Here is an 8,342-nt window from a genome sequence, read left to right as displayed (position 1 = left end):
AACACCAATAACAAAAGACATTTTCTGATCTTTTCAACTGATGCACTTTTTCAACATCCGTCAACTTGGGGGCATAATGACTGGATTCAGTGTTTTATTTTTACAGTGACTGGGTTCTATCATTAAGAATGTTTTTGTTTTTCCTTTTAACAGATACCTACTTATTTGTATTAATAAATTAAAGAAATAGATCTTATTCAACAGGTTATATGTTTTCTACATTGTTTATCTTTCAGTACCACCCAACAGTTTTGTCGATATGGTTTTGTCTTTTGTTTCTGCGGTTTTCATAAAGAATTCAAGACATCAGTCGCTCTGAAAGTAAAGACAGCTGGCGTGTGAGTATGTCTCTCTCCACATAATGAATCATTCTCCACTACGGTGTTTGAATGACGTGAACCATTCATATATTTTTTACACCAGTGTCAGAGTGGACAAAGTAGCTTGTTACTGGAGGGCCTGCATGAAGTCAGTGTGAGTAATGAGTAATATGAATTACATTGTAAGGTCTTTGCAAACCCACACAACGGCAGAGAAGCACAGAATCAGACAAACACTCCACTCCCATTCCAACAGTATTATAATTTTGGCAGCTCATAGTCACTTTAAGAAAATGAGTCAATCCATAAAACATCAGATCATATTCTTTGTGTGTGTGGTAGAAATTATTTCTATTACAAACTGGATAATGCTAATTTCCTTTAAGAATAATACTTTTCACTTTTCTGGTTTAATTTCTCTTCATGATTTAGTGATATTTATTTGGTTTTATGACAACAAAAATGATAGTTATTACTCAATCATACATTTTTCTTAACATCTTCATTCTAATCCTGTTTTTTAAGATTTTTTTTTATTTATCCCAATTTATTCAAGTTATAAATTGACCAATCAGATGCTTCAGTAAAAGCATGTGGCGCCCACTGGCCCCACCTCAAACACTTGATTGACAGCTTCTCCCGAGTACACATTAAGTGAAAGGAGTGTGGACTTTGAACAAATTCACTCATATAGGAGTTAGGCTCCTCCCTTCTCAGAAACATATTGTAAACCGGCTCCCTAGGATCACTGAAGCACCCCCCCCTCTCTCTTATTTGCCCAAAAATATATTGAGAGGCATGCTCTATTCTGTTTATCTAAACTAGAATTCACTGTGGTATATCTCTTTTCTTTATTTGGGTCATCACCCTCGAATGGGGGAAGACTCTTCAATGCAGCATGTTACAAGGCAAAAAGTGGATCGAAGCGCAATACAGATGTGAAGCGTGTCCACCAGTGCATTCATTCATTCTCACAGCACTGAAAATAGCTGTTGTAATGGATATATTCACTGAAGTGAAAATACATGTTCACGATAAGCCAGAGCTCTCATGTCTCTATTTTTTTAAGGCTTTTGAAGTGTGATATCTGCAGCAAAGAGAAGGAATTCTAAACCATGTGAGACTCAACACCTGTGAACTAAATGTTCATGAGGTCATTAACGTAACCCTTGTGCTATCCTAAGCATATTTACATTAAAAGTGGGTCATCTTGACCCCACAAGACAGCATGCTGAACTTTTTTTCAAAGATTTTTTATCTTCACTGGTGTCTGAGGCAGACAAAATCCTGTCCACTTTTCTCATAGGGGGGATCACACATCGAAATAAGGGTGAGGTCATCTAGGGTCAACTTGTTTATTAGACAGTCTTTAGTGTTTGTGCTTTTATCCAAGATGTTCTTTCATTAAAACTACTGAAGCTGCCCATTTATTTTGTGTATGTGAAATATCACTCACATTAAAGGCTACCTGATCAAAAACCTCTAATTTAACCAGCACAATTTTTGTTTTTTTAATTCTTTTTGCATGTGTTCTGTTTCAAACAGTTACTGTTTGTTAAAAAAAACAATAATTTCAATTAAGTTAAGACAATTTACAAATAATTTAAATCCACAAACAAAACTCAATAACATAAAAGTTGACAAAAGTATCACACTTTTTATTAAATTTGAAATAATATAAAATTTTCATATCAGCATTGTCAGTGTTAAAATGTATATTTTGGCTGTTTTGTTGTTGTTCTCCATAATGTCTAAACACTGATTTTTTTTTTTTTAGAACACAAGCCAGTTTAAAAAAAAACTCAGGTGCAAATCTTCAGCTTTCCCGCATTGTAGAAAAATAGACATCAACTATAAACCTCATCCTGAGGAAAGTGTTTTCTTTTTAACTGTCCCATAATCGTTTCCCCCAGCCTTTTAGATGGACTGTCTGAAACTGTCAAACGTTGAGCGTTGGCCTTCGGTTAAAATACAGAAAGCCTTAAAGCCTTTTTTTATTTTATTTTTACTGGTTGGATTCATCTTCTATCCATTTGTCAGCACTGTAAACCTTCTAGTGGTGCTACAGGCACATCTTTTCTGGCCTTCGTGCTTCTGTGGTTCATATGGAGTTCACAATATTTTCAGCATATAGGCTGCTCAGCATATATATATATATATATATATATATATATAAAGTGATATTTTAAAAATCATTTAGGCTATAAGAACTATTCCCTGTAAGTAAACCATCCATTTTTTTAAATCTCCTGAATTTCTATCAGGGTCATGGGGTTGTATTTGAGCCTATCCCAGCAACGGTTGGGCAAAGAAAGGGCGCATCCAGGATGATTTGCTATTCCATCACAGGGCCGCACAGAAACATGCACGTATATTCACAGCTAAGGGACAATTTAAGAGTAATCAAGAGACCTATAATGCATGTTTTTGGACTTTGGGAGTGCCTGGAAAAAGTATGCGCAAGGAAAACATACAAAAAGGACCCAGTCAGGATTTGAACCCTGGCCTTCTCTATGTGTGAGCTACCCATTTTTGGCCAATACATTTTTTTTTGGTCCCTTTAAGACATTATTACATCTAAAATTCATATCAATTTAATCCTATGAATATTTTCTCCCAAACTGCAAAAATAATAAACCTGATCCTCATTTAACGTTGCAAATATTCCTAGTATTTTTTTTTTTTATTTTAAGTTAAAAAGGCACCGGAGCACGAATGATTGCAAGAATTTTGACAATTTAACAGTCTCATTGTCTGGCACAAAGAATGAGAATGAAAACACTTGTTTGCCCGATAGCTGTTCCATTCACTGCTCCTCTAAATGTTATGTTCTCTTTGAGTAGAAATGCAATGAATTCAAACAACAAGCATGAGACAAACGATTCCAGGAGCTCCCCTCCAACAGTTTGTTAAACAGCAGCAACCACCCCTTTTATAGACACCAGAGCGATTTGTAATGTGAAATGATTCCTCTATAAAATTCCACACAAACAAAATACGCAGGTTTCCAGGCATGATTTCAAAATCAATTATGTGATATAATTGCAAAAACATTGTGTTTAGTGTTTGCTCACAGGTAGAAGAACATTTTTACAGCTGTATTGTAGCATCATGCTTGAAAGGTCGACGGTTCCAAAGCTCCTTCACCAGTTCTGAGGATAAAAAGAATTCTCTTAGAAACGTCTCGTACTGACTTAAGCCTCAGGGAAGCACTGACACAGTTTCCCCAAGAACCGCATTCACCTTAGCTTTGCTTTTTGTCTTCTTTGCATTACAAGTAACTGACACTTCAACCTTGAAACATAGCAGTGGATTAGGGGTGTGTGTTTTGGGAAGAATCTGGTGATTGCCACAAACGGACAGACAGCTGCTTCCATGTGCAGCAGGGATATTAGTTTAGACAAGAACCAAAAGTACACAAAGCTCAATCAGGGTCTGACAGGCAGAAGTCAATCGCAAGCATGGGATCATCCAAGGAGAGACTAGAAATAGCAGGTAAAAACGCTCAGTAATGCATGCACGGTAGCACAAAACAATACTTTACACAGAGTAAGGCTATGTGCAGAGCTTAAGCAACAGATGGGTGATTTTCAGATGAGACTGTACCATGACAATTTTTCACTTTTCTTTTTAAAGAGTGTCATAAAACGTCATACTTTGTAGTACATGTCTCAACAAAACTGCATGGGTGATTGAACCAATGAAACTGAACATTTGACACAAGCTGTGTCTGTTGTGCTACCAACAAGTGGTAGAGAGTTTAGGTGGAAAACAAAGTAAGATGCTGAAGGACGCTCACTATAATTAAATAAACATCATCTTGTCAGCATTTCAAATCGATACAAGTGTCGACAAATGAAATATTCCAATATACCACCAAATCAATTTTTCCATACACCCCTATAGTGGACCCAGGCTGCACACAGATTTGGATTTCCCAGGTATGCTTAGTTCTCTCTAATGTTGTTTTTATGTGTAACTTCATTTGAAGAAACAAATGCAAGGTGATGCATTTGTGAGTTAACATGCTGCACTTAACGCTGAACAACTGCAAATGCAATTTCATGTGAGCATGTGTTCAAAAAGATAATATTAATGTATCAAACTTCCCATTTTCTATCCTTCAGTGGCCATTAAAGCTCATCTTTCTCACTAAGTTGACGCAAGTCTCTGTGCTTCAAAGTGTTCCTATTGCTGCTGTTGATGTCAGTCTCTCTGGGGAGCACATTCAAGGAAGTGCCACTGGCTCTCGATAAAAGTGCTCACATTAGCATCGACCAGGAATACTTTACACTTTTCTTGACATCGCTCGACTAAACCGCGAAAGCAGTCAAACATTCAAACACCACTTTAAGGCTGCCACCGACTTCATTCATGTCCCTGGTGGAAAAGGGGGTGGTCCACTTCTGTGGCCACCATGTGTCCTTTTATTACATATGCAGAGGCACGTGGATAAGGTAGAGTGATCAGAATGCAGTACTGTACCTCGGCATGCTTTGATCATTCACTTTAAGTTGCTTCAGGCTTAAACTCTGTGGACCCCCACGCTTTCATGTAACAGCTTGTGACAGCAAGGTGCCACTAACCAAAGAACATGATTGATGATTGACTGTGACTGCCTTCATAAAAGCAGAGGCGTTTGCTTTTCTGGAACATTCAGGTACCAAGAGGACAGAGCAGTATTCCATGTTTTTAAATGAAAAATGTAATTTACAAAACTACTGTCAAATGTAAACTTTCTGACGAGTTCATCCCAAGGTCAGAGCGAAGGGTATTACAAAAAATGAGGACGGAATGCAAGAATTAGGACTCTTTGGGCCTTATTTACTATTTCTTAAAAATAAATATCTCATAGTGACATGAAATTGGTTCAATTTAAAATATTTGGAAGGGTTTTTTTTTTTTTTTAGAAAATGAGCTACAAGATTTTGTGAACACATAAGACTACACTGAATTGGTTAGGTTAAAATTAATTTATTTTGTTTGTTTATTTATTATTTAGGGAAATTGTATATGAGCTTAATTGTTGACAGAACCTATAAGCCAAACACATTTCAGTGGATATAGAAGTTAAATTACTTTACAAAATAGAAAAATTATTTACTTTCAGTATGTTTATTAGTTAGGACAGGAATCAAGCATAGCTAAAACTCCACAAAGTTAAATCAGAGACAGACAGCCAGATGTGAGTCACGAGGATAGAATCATCAGAGAAGAGACCAGAGATTTCAGAGTCCAGGCGAGGGTCAGGGCAGGCAGCAAGCGATCACAGAATACGCAGGGTCAGAAACATAATAGCCGGTCCAAATAGAAACACTCTGTAATGCAGGCAGGGTGGCACAAAATCATATTTTACACAGAGTGAGGCTCTGTACAGAGCTTAAGAAACAGGTGGATGATTGTCAGATTGGAGTCAGGAGTCAGCCCCAACGCAGTCCCTGGACTGTGCGTTGGGGCTGCTGAGATGTGTAGTGAGTTTAGAACTCTGAAACCGCTGTTCCTGGTGACCAGAGGGGGAGACAGAGCTCTGATTCCAGACAGTCTCATTGCAAATAGGTAAATCTCACAAAGTTCAGAAGAAGAGCAATCAGATTCCATGTTTGTTTTGGACGGCACTTCTTATGTGTTGCTGTCAGTAGCAAATAAAGTGAACTAGTGCCATTTAACACAAACTTTTTTCTTTAGTGTTAGTGGGAAACAAATGCTAGTGTGAAAGTAACAAATGTACAAGCTTATTAATGTTTTTATAAACTCTCAAATAGGTTGCTTTCAGTATAAGTCGCACCCCTGGCCAAACTATGAAAAAAAAATTCTGACTTATACAATGCATACGGTACCTTGAAAATGAGATATTTAAGGAATACATGTAATAAAGACCAACTTCTCCTCTTTGGACTAGTTTGCATTGACTGAGGAAAAGATTAACCCTTTAACACCAGAGCTGTCGCCAGTTACAGGAAACAGAAAAGCTTCTTTGAACTACATCCAAGATTCAACACTGATTTACTGTCATTTTTTTGTCAATGATGGTCATTTAATACAAATGTTTCCATTTTCAGACATCCAGTAAATAGACATACACATAGCAACAAACATATTAAAAGTAAGAATGGTTCGATTCGTGAATCATTGAGCATGATTTGTGAATCAAATCGGATGGATTCAAAGAAAACTTTACGACTACAAAGTGTTTACTACTGTAAAATGTTGCATATCAGCGCAAAAATGTTTTTCTCTGTTTCAGAATACACTGGAATTATATTACTTGAAGAGTTATTGTAATTCAAAGAAACACTGGGGCTAATGCTCAGGTGCTACAAATTAACAGAGAATGGAACATTTTTGTTGCTTCTGTTTTTCCTTTTTATATTTTGTTGTATATGCCTTACTTCTATGTCAGAGTGGGACCTTGCTGTTTTTGTGGATCTTTGTGTGCCTCCCAGCATTGACTGTTTTCAGGTGTGATGCTGAACAGGTGTGCCACTGCCCACTGATTAGACCAGTTCTGCCTTTAAATCTCGGTGTGGCCCTTTTACCCTTTAATTGATCTATAGGGAATCACTTTACACCACTTTGTGGCGCCTTTAAAGACTGTTGTACAGGGCAGTGTGGCAGATTGTGGAATGTGGAATTTTGTCTTTAGGCCTCATCTGTTTAGTTCTTTTTTTGTTGTTGCATTTAAAGTGAAGCTGTAAAGATGAACTGTCATTTTATTTACCACTGGTTTTCTCTTGTTATGTTAGTCCAGGGAGTTTGTCATATTTTTCCTTTTCATTCATTTTCAGGTTAGAGTATTTGTGGATTTAGGGGGCTTTTGGCATTCGATTGACCCAGAAGACTTGCATTCACTTTTTTAAGTTATTGTTTTTTTGTTTATCACTAATTACACTTTTTAAAGAATATTATTTCTTTGTTGTTTTGTAAAAGTCTGGATAAAACCACTTTATAATTTACTCAACCAAAGCCCCCTAGACAATAAAAAGGGTGTAACATGTTCCCTGAGAAAATAACTTTAAATAAAACCAATAAAGTCAAAGTTTAAACATCCACACTTAAGCTCAATATTATAAAGTGTGGGGAAAAAAATGAATCTGATTTATCTCAATGGGCTATGACTACTGTACAGCTCTATAACCATCATGAAAGAACAGATGATGGTGAGTTTTAAAGCCTTCAAGTTGCTGAGCCTTTAAACAGGATTAATTTCCCAGGTGCTCTGAAAAACAAAATGAGAAAACACCAAGATATCTTCCAGAGATGTTCAGCCTTTATTAAACAACTAAATCAAAGCACAAATTATGACTTTTAGAACTATTTACCAGCCTAAGATGTGACTAAACTTGTCATGTTCAGAAGCCCCAGAACAAATACGACCTCAGTATAAAAGAAAACTATCTTTTATGCCCTGACTTTACCTTCAGTCTTTCTTGTAAGTCAGCAAAATTTGCACAGGAAAATATTTAGAAAAGAAATGAATTTAGATTAAAAAAAATGAGAGAGAGAGTGAAGAATTAAACAATTAATAAAAATACTTCCATGCTGCAGTAAAAAATGAATCCCCCGTCTTGTGTTCACTATGAAGGTGGATTGATTATAATCGTACCTGTGTTAAAGAAAAAAGGTAATAAATTAAATTCAATGTGATTAAAAACAGCCGGTGTATGATCAGTGTTTTCTAGAAACCTAGCCATTTTTTGGCCTCAATATTGAGCCATTTTTGTTCAACTATAAAAGTACAGAAAATTAAAGGCTGATATAAGTTAAACCATTTGACAAGAGTTTAACCCTTTAAAACTAGAGATGGTTCTGGTGATTTCTTAAATAACACATGCTCAATGGCCTATTGTAATGCTTTGACCATCTACATAAAAAAGGGGGAACAGATGATTCCGCCTCAAAATCCGCCGGAAGAACGTTAATTCAAATCATAAATGGTCAAGGAACTACAGCAGTCAAAAGAAAGAAAACATATTTTTCTCATGATAATCACAAGAAAACGGATTTCATTTTCTCATGATAACG

The sequence above is a fragment of the Oryzias melastigma genome, linkage group LG14 (assembly GCF_002922805.2).
Source record: "Oryzias melastigma strain HK-1 linkage group LG14, ASM292280v2, whole genome shotgun sequence".
Classification (NCBI taxonomy): Eukaryota; Metazoa; Chordata; class Actinopteri; order Beloniformes; family Adrianichthyidae; genus Oryzias; species Oryzias melastigma.
Note: the sequence above shows the minus strand (reverse complement) of the source record.